Source organism: Euprymna scolopes, chromosome 46 (assembly GCF_053919585.1).
Source record: "Euprymna scolopes isolate OS-2025 chromosome 46, ASM5391958v1, whole genome shotgun sequence".
Taxonomy (NCBI): domain Eukaryota; kingdom Metazoa; phylum Mollusca; class Cephalopoda; order Sepiida; family Sepiolidae; genus Euprymna; species Euprymna scolopes.
Window position 1 is genome coordinate 131,138,576 of NC_136527.1, and position 12,319 is coordinate 131,150,894.

Below are 12,319 nucleotides of genomic sequence, written 5' to 3' on the forward strand. Positions count from 1 at the left end.
AAATGTAAATGTCTTTGCAACTCATTCATTTTCACTTTCATAACACAAAAACATCTGTAAAAACTTGATAAAAGAATGCACAAACAATAAAATACAAGTTTGCTGTCTTGGAATCTGAAATCAGTAGAAACTTCCCCTACTGAAATTCCTGCACACCTCAAAAAAAAAAAAAAAAAAAAAGAAAGAAAAAAGAATCCTTCCCAATGCAATACTTTTCAAGCAATTACAGTGTCAGACTTGGTACTGCAATGACTCTGTAAACTGAAAAAAATATACATAATAAAAAATGTTAAGCAAAATTGATTCATGTTAACACCTCTCCCAACACCACAGATTAACTACAAAAATACTTGATAAAGCAAAACACAATTACAAATGTGTATGAAAAAAATAAAAATAAAAAAAATCAACCAAGCAATGGCTCATGATTTCCTGGTGTTTGATGGAATGTGAGTAGGCATACAGCCTGGATAATTTTCCAAGGTAAGTGATGATATTCATCATTATTGTCTTTTTGGATTAGTTCAGATATATCTCATAACTATAATTGTTTTATGTATATATTTATATGTCTAGATTTTATGTGTGCTATTTGCATGTTCCCTATAGAAAAAAAGCTACATAAAATCTACAAGTGTATTCTGATGTAGAATTAACCAGTATAAACAATGCTTGTGTTCCTGATACACCAACTATTTCTTATTAGCATATAAGTTGAATCATGAAATGTATCTCCCTTGCCTGTCTCTCTTTATACCTCTGTATTTATCTAGATCTGTCTATCTCCCTTTTCTTATTCTTTATCCCTATTCCCCGTCTTGCTATCCCAGGTAACAGTAGGCGTCGATGAGGCACATCCAGACGCCAACCTACACGGTGCAGAGAAAGGACAGAAAAAAAACTAAGTCCCGATGTGCCTAGCGGATTAGAAGGCATTTTGCTACGCCTACATACACCCAACATGGCAGTAGGCGTCGATCGGGTACTTCAAGACACTTACTTACACTGTTTTGAACTTAGAGATTTCAATTGAATACTACTTGACATGTGTTGACCTAGTAGCTCCTCATCTACCTATACGTACGTCCACCCCTGTAAGGACTTAGAAATTTTCAATTGAATACACGTTGAGAAGGCTTGGTCTATAGGATTCTCATCTACCTATATCCACATCCCCTGTTGTTTGGACTTAGAAATTTTCAATTGAATACACGTTGACTTGCATTGGTCTATAGGATTCTCATCTACCTATATCTACATCCCTTCTTGTTTGGACTTAGAAATTTTCAATTGAATACACGTTGACTTGCATTGGTCTATAGGATTCTCATCTACCTATATCCACATCCCCTCTTGTTTGGACTAAGAAATTTTCAATTGAATACACGTTGACTTGCATTGGTCTATAGGATTCTCATCTACCTATATCCACATCCCCTGTTGTTTGGACTTAGAAATTTTCAATTGAATACACGTTGACTTGCATTGGTCTATAGGATTCTCATCTACCTATATCCACATCCCCTCTTGTTTGGACTTAGAAATTTTCAATTGAATACACGTTGACTTGCATTGGTCTATAGGATTCTCATCTACCTATATCCACATCCCCTCTTGTTTGGACTTAGAAATTTTCAATTGAATACACGTTGACTTGCATTGGTCTATAGGATTCTCATCTACCTATATCCACATCCCCTCTTGTTTGGACTTAGAAATTTTCAATTGAATACACGTTGACTTGCATTGGTCTATAGGATTCTCATCTACCTATATCTACATCCCCTCTTGTTTGGACTTAGAAATTTTCAATTGAATACACGTTGACTTGCATTGGTCTATAGGATTCTCATCTACCTATATCCACATCCCCTCTTGTTTGGACTTAGAAATTTTCAATTGAATACACGTTGACTTGCATTGGTTTATAGGATTCTCATCTACCTATATCCACATCCCCTCTTGTTTGGACTTAGAAATTTTCAATTGAATACACGTTGACTTGCATTGGTCTATAGGATTCTCATCTACCTATATCTACATCCCCTCTTGTTTGGACTTGGAAATTTTCAATTGAATACACGTTGACTTGCATTAGTCTATAGGATTCTCATCTACCTATATCCACATCCCCTCTTGTTTGGACTTGGAAATTTTCAATTGAATACACGTTGACTTGCATTGGTCTATAGGATTCTCATCTACCTATATCCACATCCCCTCTTGTTTGGACTTAGAAATTTTCAATTGAATACACGTTGACTTGCATTGGTCTATAGCATTCTCATCTACCTATATCCACATCCCCTCTTGTTTGGACTTAGAAATTTTCAATTGAATACACGTTGACTTGCATTGGTCTATAGGATTCTCATCTACCTATATCCACATCCCCTCTTGTTTGGACTAAGAAATTTTCAATTGAATACACGTTGACTTGCATTGGTCTATAGGATTCTCATCTACCTATATCCACATCCCCTCTTGTTTGGACTTAGAAATTTTCAATTGAATACACGTTGACTTGCATTGGTCTATAGCATTCTCATCTACCTATATCCACATCCCCTCTTGTTTGGACTTAGAAATTTTCAATTGAATACACGTTGACTTGCATTGGTCTATAGGATTCTCATCTACCTATATCCACATCCCCTCTTGTTTGGACTAAGAAATTTTCAATTGAATACACGTTGACTTGCATTGGTCTATAGGATTCTCATCTACCTATATCCACATCCCCTCTTGTTTGGACTTAGAAATTTTCAATTGAATACACGTTGACTTGCATTGGTCTATAGGATTCTCATCTACCTATATCCACATCCCCTCTTGTTTGGACGTAGAAATTTTCAATTGAATACACGTTGACTTGCATTGGTCTATAGGATTCTCATCTACCTATATCCACATCCCCTCTTGTTTGGACTTAGAAATTTTCAATTGAATACACGTTGACTTGCATTGGTCTATAGGATTCTCATCTACCTATATCCACATCCCCTCTTGTTTGGACTTAGAAATTTTCAATTGAATACACGTTGACTTGCATTGGTCTATAGGATTCTCATCTACCTATATCCACATCCCCTCTTGTTTGGACTTAGAAATTTTCAATTGAATACACGTTGACTTGCATTGGTCTATAGGATTCTCATCTACCTATATCCACATCCCCTCTTGTTTGGACTTAGAAATTTTCAATTGAATACACGTTGACTTGCATTGGTCTATAGGATTCTCATCTACCTATATACACATCCCCTCTTGTTTGGACTTAGAAATTTTCAATTGAATACACGTTGACTTGCATTGGTCTATAGGATTCTCATTTACCTATACCTACGTCCCCTCTTGTTTGGACTAAGAAATTTTCAATTGAATACACGTTGACTTGCATTGGTCTATAGGATTCTCATCTACCTATATCCACATCCCCTCTTGTTTGGACTTAGAAATTTTCAATTGAATACACGTTGACTTGCATTGGTCTATAGGATTCTCATCTACCTATATCCACATCCCCTGTTGTTTGGACTTAGAAATTTTCAATTGAATACACGTTGACTTGCATTGGTCTATAGCATTCTCATCTACCTATATCTACATCCCCTCTTGTTTGGACTTAGAAATTTTCAATTGAATACACGTTGACTTGCATTGGTCTATAGGATTCTTATCTACCTATATCCACATCCCCTCTTGTTAGGACTTAGAAATTTTCAATTGAATACACGTTTAGAAGGCTTGGTCTATAGGATTCTCATCTACCTATATCCACATCCCCTGTTGTTTGGACTTAGAAATTTTCAATTGAATACACGTTGACTTGCATTGGTCTATAGGATTCTCATCTACCTATATCCACATCCCCTGTTGTTTGGACTTAGAAATTTTCTATTGAATACACGTTGACTTGCATTGGTCTATAGGATTCTCATCTACCTATATCCACATCCCCTGTTGTTTGGACTTAGAAATTTTCAATTGAATACACGTTGACTTGCATTGGTCTATAGGATTCTCATCTACCTATATCTACATCCCCTCTTGTTTGGACTTAGAAATTTTCAATTGAATACACGTTGACTTGCATTGGTCTATAGGATTCTCATCTACCAATATCCACATCCCCTCTTGTTTGGACTTAGAAATTTTCAATTGAATACACGTTGACTTGCATTGGTCTATAGGATTCTCATCTACCTATATCCACATCCCCTGTTGTTTGGACTTAGAAATTTTCAATTGAATACACGTTGACTTGCATTGGTCTATAGGATTCTCATCTACCTATATCCACATCCCCTCTTGTTTGGACTTAGAAATTTTCAATTGAATACACGTTGAGATGACTTGGTCTATAGGATTCTCATCTACCTATATCCACATCCCCTCTTGTTTGGACTTAGAAATTTTCAATTGAATACACGTTGACTTGCATTGGTCTATAGGATTCTCATTTATTATATCCACATCCCCTCTTGTTTGGACTTAGAAATTTTCAATTGAATACACGTTGACTTGCATTGGTCTATAGGATTCTCATCTACCTATATCCACATCCTCTCTTGTTTGGACTTAGAAATTTTCAATTGAATACACGTTGACTTGCATTGGTCTAAAGGATTCTCATCTACCTATATCCACATCCCCTCTTGTTTGGACTTAGAAATTTTCAATTGAATACACGTTGACTTGCATTGGTCTATAGGATTCTCATCTACCTATATCCACATCCCCTGTTGTTTGGACTTAGAAATTTTCAATTGAATACACGTTGACTTGCATTGGTCTATAGGATTCTCATTTATTATATCCACATCCCCTCTTGTTTGGACTTAGAAATTTTCAATTGAATACACGTTGACTTGCATTGGTCTATAGGATTCTCATCTACCTATATCCACATGCCCTCTTGTTTGGACTTAGAAATTTTCAATTGAATACACGTTGACTTGCATTGGTCTATAGGATTCTCATCTACCTATATCCACATCCCCTCTTGTTTGGACTTAGAAATTTTCAATTGAATACACGTTGACTTGCATTGGTCTATAGGATTCTCATCTACCTATATACACATCCCCTCTTGTTTGGACTTAGAAATTTTCAATTGAATACACGTTGACTTGCATTGGTCTATAGGATTCTCATTTACCTATACCTACGTCCCCTCTTGTTTGGACTAAGAAATTTTCAATTGAATACACGTTGACTTGCATTGGTCTATAGGATTCTCATCTACCTATATCCACATCCCCTCTTGTTTGGACTTAGAAATTTTCAATTGAATACACGTTGACTTGCATTGGTCTATAGGATTCTCATCTACCTATATCCACATCCCCTGTTGTTTGGACTTAGAAATTTTCAATTGAATACACGTTGACTTGCATTGGTCTATAGGATTCTCATCTACCTATATCCACATCCCCTCTTTTTTGGACTTAGAAATTTTCAATTGATTACACGTTGACTTGCATTGGTCTACAGGATTCTCATCTACCTATATCCACATCCCCTCTTGTTTGGACTTAGAAATTTTCAATTGAATCCACGTTGACTTGCATTGGTCTATAGGATTCTCATCTACCTATATCCACATCCCCTCTTGTTTGGACGTAGAAATTTTCAATTGAATACACGTTGACTTGCATTGGTCTATAGGATTCTCATCTACCTATATCCACATCCCCTGTTGTTTGGACTTAGAAATTTTCAATTGAATACACGTTGACTTGCATTGGTCTATAGGATTCTCATCTACCTATATCCACATCCCCTGTTGTTTGGACTTAGAAATTTTCAATTGAATACACGTTGACTTGCATTGGTCTATAGGATTCTCATCTACCTATATCCACATCCCCTCTTGTTTGGACGTAGAAATTTTCAATTGAATACACGTTGACTTGCATTGGTCTATAGGATTCTCATCTACCTATATCCACATCCCCTCTTGTTTGGACTTAGAAATTTTCAATTGAATACACGTTGACTTGCATTGGTCTATAGGATTCTCATCTACCTATATCCACATCCCCTCTTGTTTGGACGTAGAAATTTTCAATTGAATACACGTTGACTTGCATTGGTCTATAGGATTCTCATCTACCTATATCCACATCCCCTGTTGTTTGGACTTAGAAATTTTCAATTGAATACACGTTGACTTGCATTGGTCTATAGGATTCTCATCTACCTATATCCACATCCCCTGTTGTTTGGACTTAGAAATTTTCAATTGAATCCACGTTGACTTGCATTGGTCTATAGGATTCTCATCTACCTATATCCACATCCCCTCTTGTTTGGACGTAGAAATTTTCAATTGAATACACGTTGACTTGCATTGGTCTATAGGATTCTCATCTACCTATATCCACATCCCCTGTTGTTTGGACTTAGAAATTTTCAATTGAATACACGTTGACTTGCATTGGTCTATAGGATTCTCATCTACCTATATCCACATCCCCTGTTGTTTGGACTTAGAAATTTTCAATTGAATACACGTTGACTTGCATTGGTCTATAGGATTCTCATCTACCTATATCCACATCCCCTCTTGTTTGGACGTAGAAATTTTCAATTGAATACACGTTGACTTGCATTGGTCTATAGGATTCTCATCTACCTATATCCACATCCCCTCTTGTTTGGACTTAGAAATTTTCAATTGAATACACGTTGACTTGCATTGGTCTATAGGATTCTCATCTACCTATATCCACATCCCCTCTTGTTTGGACTTAGAAATTTTCAATTGAATACACGTTGACTTGCATTGGTCTATAGGATTCTCATCTACCTATATCCACATCCCCTCTTGTTTGGACGTAGAAATTTTCAATTGAATACACGTTGACTTGCATTGGTCTATAGGATTCTCATCTACCTATATCCACATCCCCTCTTGTTTGGACTTAGAAATTTTCAATTGAATACACGTTGACTTGCATTGGTCTATAGGATTCTCATCTACCTATATCCACATCCCCTCTTGTTTGGACTTAGAAATTTTCAATTGAATACACGTTGACTTGCATTGGTCTATAGGATTCTCATCTACCTATATCCACATCCCCTCTTGTTTGGACTTAGAACTGTTCAATTGAATACACGTTGACTTGCATTGGTCTATAGGATTCTCATATACCTATATCCACATCCCCTCTTGTTTGGACTTAGAAATTTTCAATTGAATACACGTTGACTTGCATTGGTCTATAGGATTCTCATCTACCTATATGCACATCCCCTCTTGTTTGGACTTAGAAATTTTCAATTGAATACACGTTGACTTGCATTGGTCTATAGGATTCTGATCTACCTATATCCACATCCCCTGTTGTTTGGACTTAGAATTTTTCAATTGAATGCACGTTGACTTGCATTGGTCTATAGGATTCTCATCTACCTATATCCACATCCCCTCTTGTTTGGACTTAGAAATTTTCAATTGAATACACGTTGACTTGCATTGGTCTATAGGATTCTCATCTACCTATATCCACATCCCCTCTTGTTTGGACTTAGAAATTTTCAATTGAATACACGTTGACTTGCATTGGTCTATAGGATTCTCATATGCCTATATCCACATCCCCTGTTGTTTGGACTTAGAAATTTTCAATTGAATACACGTTGACTTGCATTGGTCTATAGGATTCTCATCTACCTATATCCACATCCCCTCTTGTTTGGACTTAGAACTGTTCAATTGAATACACGTTGACTTGCATTGGTCTATAGGATTCTCATCTACCTATATCTACATCCCCTCTTGTTTGGACTTAGAAATTTGCAATTGAATACACGTTTACTTGCATTGCTCTATAGGATTCTCATCTACCTATATCTACATCCCCTCTTGTTTGGACTTAGAAATTTTCAATTGAATACACGTTGACTTGCATTGCTCTATAGGATTCTCATCTACCTATATCCACATCCCCTCTTGTTTGGACTAAGAAATTTTAATTGAATCCACGTTGACTTGCATTGGTCTATAGGATTCTCATCTACCTATATCCACATCCCCTGTTGTTTGGACTTAGAAATTTGCAATTGAATACACGTTTACTTGCATTGCTCTATAGGATTCTGATCTACCTATATCCACATCCCCTGTTGTTTGGACTTAGAATTTTTCAATTGAATACACGTTGACTTGCATTGGTCTATAGGATTCTCATCTACCTATATCCACATCCCCTCTTGTTTGGACTTAGAAATTTTCAATTGAATACACGTTGACTTGCATTGGTCTATAGGATTCTCATCTACCTATATCTACATCCCCTCTTGTTTGGACTTAGAAATTTTCAATTGAATACACGTTGACTTGCATTGGTCTATAGGATTCTCATCTACCTATATCCACATCCCCTGTTGTTTGGACTTAGAAATTTTCAATTGAATACACGTTGACTTGCATTGGTCTATAGGATTCTCATCTACCTATATCCACATCCCCTCTTGTTTGGACTTAGAACTGTTCAATTGAATACACGTTGACTTGCATTGGTCTATAGGATTCTAATCTACCTATATCTACATCCCCTCTTGTTTGGACTTAGAAATTTGCAATTGAATACACGTTTACTTGCATTGCTCTATAGGATTCTCATCTACCTATATCTACATCCCCTCTTGTTTGGACTTAGAAATTTTCAATTGAATACACGTTGACTTGCATTGGTCTATAGGATTCTCATCTACCTATATCCACATCCCCTCTTGTTTGGACTAAGAAATTTTAATTGAATCCACGTTGACTTGCATTGGTCTATAGGATTCTCATCTACCTATATCCACATCCCCTCTTGTTTGGACTTAGAAATTTGCAATTGAATACACGTTTACTTGCATTGCTCTATAGGATTCTCATCTACCTATATCCACATCCCCTGTTGTTTGGACTTAGAAATTTTCAATTGAATACACGTTGACTTGCATTGGTCTATAGGATTCTCATCTACCTATATCCACATCCCCTCTTGTTTGGACTTAGAAATTTGCAATTGAATACACGTTGACTTGCATTGGTCTATAGGATTCTCATCTACCTATATCCACATCCCCTCTTGTTTGGACTTAGAAATTTTCAATTGAATACACGTTGACTTGCATTGGTCTATAGGATTCTCATCTACCTATATCTACATCCCCTCTTGTTTGGACTGTGAAATTTTCAATTGAATACACGTTGACTTGCATTGGTCTATAGGATTCTCATCTACCTATATCCACATCCCCTGTTGTTTGGACTTAGAAATTTTCAATTGAATACACGTTGACTTGCATTGGTCTATAGGATTCTCATCTACCTATATCCACATCCCCTCTTGTTTGGACTTAGAAATTTGCAATTGAATACACGTTGACTTGCATTGGTCTATAGGATTCTCATCTACCTATATCCACATCCCCTCTTGTTTGGACTTAGAAATGTTCAATTGAATACACGTTGACTTGCATTGGTCTATAGCATTCTGATCTACCTATATCCACATCCCCTCTTGTTTGGACTTAGAAATTTTCAATTGAATACACGTTGACTTGCATTGGTCTATAGGATTCTCATCTACCTATATCCACATCCCCTGTTGTTTGGACTTAGAAATTTTCAATTGAATACACGTTGACTTGCATTGGTCTATAGGATTCTCATCTACCTATATCTACATCCCCTCTTGTTTGGACTTAGAAATTTTCAATTGAATACACGTTGACTTGCATTGGTCTATAGGATGCTCATCTACCTATATCCATATCCCCTCTTGTTTGGACTTAGAAATTTTCAATTGAATACACGTTGACTTGCGTTGGTCTATAGGATTCTCATCTACCTATATCCACATCCCCTCTTGTTTGGACTTAGAAATTTTCAATTGAATCCACGTTGACTTGCATTGGTCTATAGGATTCTCATCTACCTATATCCACATCCCCTCTTGTTTGGACTTAGAAATTTTCAATTGAATACACGTTGACTTGCATTGGTCTATAGGATTCTCATCTACCTATATCCACATCCCCTGTTGTTTGGACTTAGAAATTTTCAATTGAATACACGTTGACTTGCATTGGTCTATAGGATTCTCATCTACCTATATCCACATCCCCTCTTGTTTGGACTTAGAAATTTTCAATTGAATACACGTTGACTTGCATTGGTCTATAGGATTCTCATCTACCTATATCCATATCCCCTCTTGTTTGGACTTAGAAATTTTCAATTGAATACACGTTGACTTGCATTGGTCTATAGGATTCTCATCTACCTATATCCACATCCCCTCTTGTTTGGACTTAGAAATTTTCAATTGAATACACGTTGACTTGCATTGGTCTATAGGATTCTCATCTACCTATATCCACATCCCCTCTTGTTTGGACTTAGAAATTTTCAATTGAATACACGTTGACTTGCATTGGTCTATAGGATTCTCATCTACCTATATCCACATCCCCTCTTGTTTGGACTTAGAACTGTTCAATTGAATACACGTTGACTTGCATTGGTCTATAGGATTCTCATATACCTATATCCACATCCCCTCTTGTTTGGACTTAGAAATTTTCAATTGAATACACGTTGACTTGCATTGGTCTATAGGATTCTCATCTACCTATATGCACATCCCCTCTTGTTTGGACTTAGAAATTTTCAATTGAATACACGTTGACTTGCATTGGTCTATAGGATTCTGATCTACCTATATCCACATCCCCTGTTGTTTGGACTTAGAATTTTTCAATTGAATGCACGTTGACTTGCATTGGTCTATAGGATTCTCATCTACCTATATCCACATCCCCTCTTGTTTGGACTTAGAAATTTTCAATTGAATACACGTTGACTTGCATTGGTCTATAGGATTCTCATCTACCTATATCCACATCCCCTCTTGTTTGGACTTAGAAATTTTCAATTGAATACACGTTGACTTGCATTGGTCTATAGGATTCTCATATGCCTATATCCACATCCCCTGTTGTTTGGACTTAGAAATTTTCAATTGAATACACGTTGACTTGCATTGGTCTATAGGATTCTCATCTACCTATATCCACATCCCCTCTTGTTTGGACTTAGAACTGTTCAATTGAATACACGTTGACTTGCATTGGTCTATAGGATTCTCATCTACCTATATCTACATCCCCTCTTGTTTGGACTTAGAAATTTGCAATTGAATACACGTTTACTTGCATTGCTCTATAGGATTCTCATCTACCTATATCTACATCCCCTCTTGTTTGGACTTAGAAATTTTCAATTGAATACACGTTGACTTGCATTGCTCTATAGGATTCTCATCTACCTATATCCACATCCCCTCTTGTTTGGACTAAGAAATTTTAATTGAATCCACGTTGACTTGCATTGGTCTATAGGATTCTCATCTACCTATATCCACATCCCCTGTTGTTTGGACTTAGAAATTTGCAATTGAATACACGTTTACTTGCATTGCTCTATAGGATTCTGATCTACCTATATCCACATCCCCTGTTGTTTGGACTTAGAATTTTTCAATTGAATACACGTTGACTTGCATTGGTCTATAGGATTCTCATCTACCTATATCCACATCCCCTCTTGTTTGGACTTAGAAATTTTCAATTGAATACACGTTGACTTGCATTGGTCTATAGGATTCTCATCTACCTATATCTACATCCCCTCTTGTTTGGACTTAGAAATTTTCAATTGAATACACGTTGACTTGCATTGGTCTATAGGATTCTCATCTACCTATATCCACATCCCCTGTTGTTTGGACTTAGAAATTTTCAATTGAATACACGTTGACTTGCATTGGTCTATAGGATTCTCATCTACCTATATCCACATCCCCTCTTGTTTGGACTTAGAACTGTTCAATTGAATACACGTTGACTTGCATTGGTCTATAGGATTCTAATCTACCTATATCTACATCCCCTCTTGTTTGGACTTAGAAATTTGCAATTGAATACACGTTTACTTGCATTGCTCTATAGGATTCTCATCTACCTATATCTACATCCCCTCTTGTTTGGACTTAGAAATTTTCAATTGAATACACGTTGACTTGCATTGGTCTATAGGATTCTCATCTACCTATATCCACATCCCCTCTTGTTTGGACTAAGAAATTTTAATTGAATCCACGTTGACTTGCATTGGTCTATAGGATTCTCATCTACCTATATCCACATCCCCTCTTGTTTGGACTTAGAAATTTGCAATTGAATACACGTTTACTTGCATTGCTCTATAGGATTCTCATCTACCTATATCCACATCCCCTGTTGTTTGGAC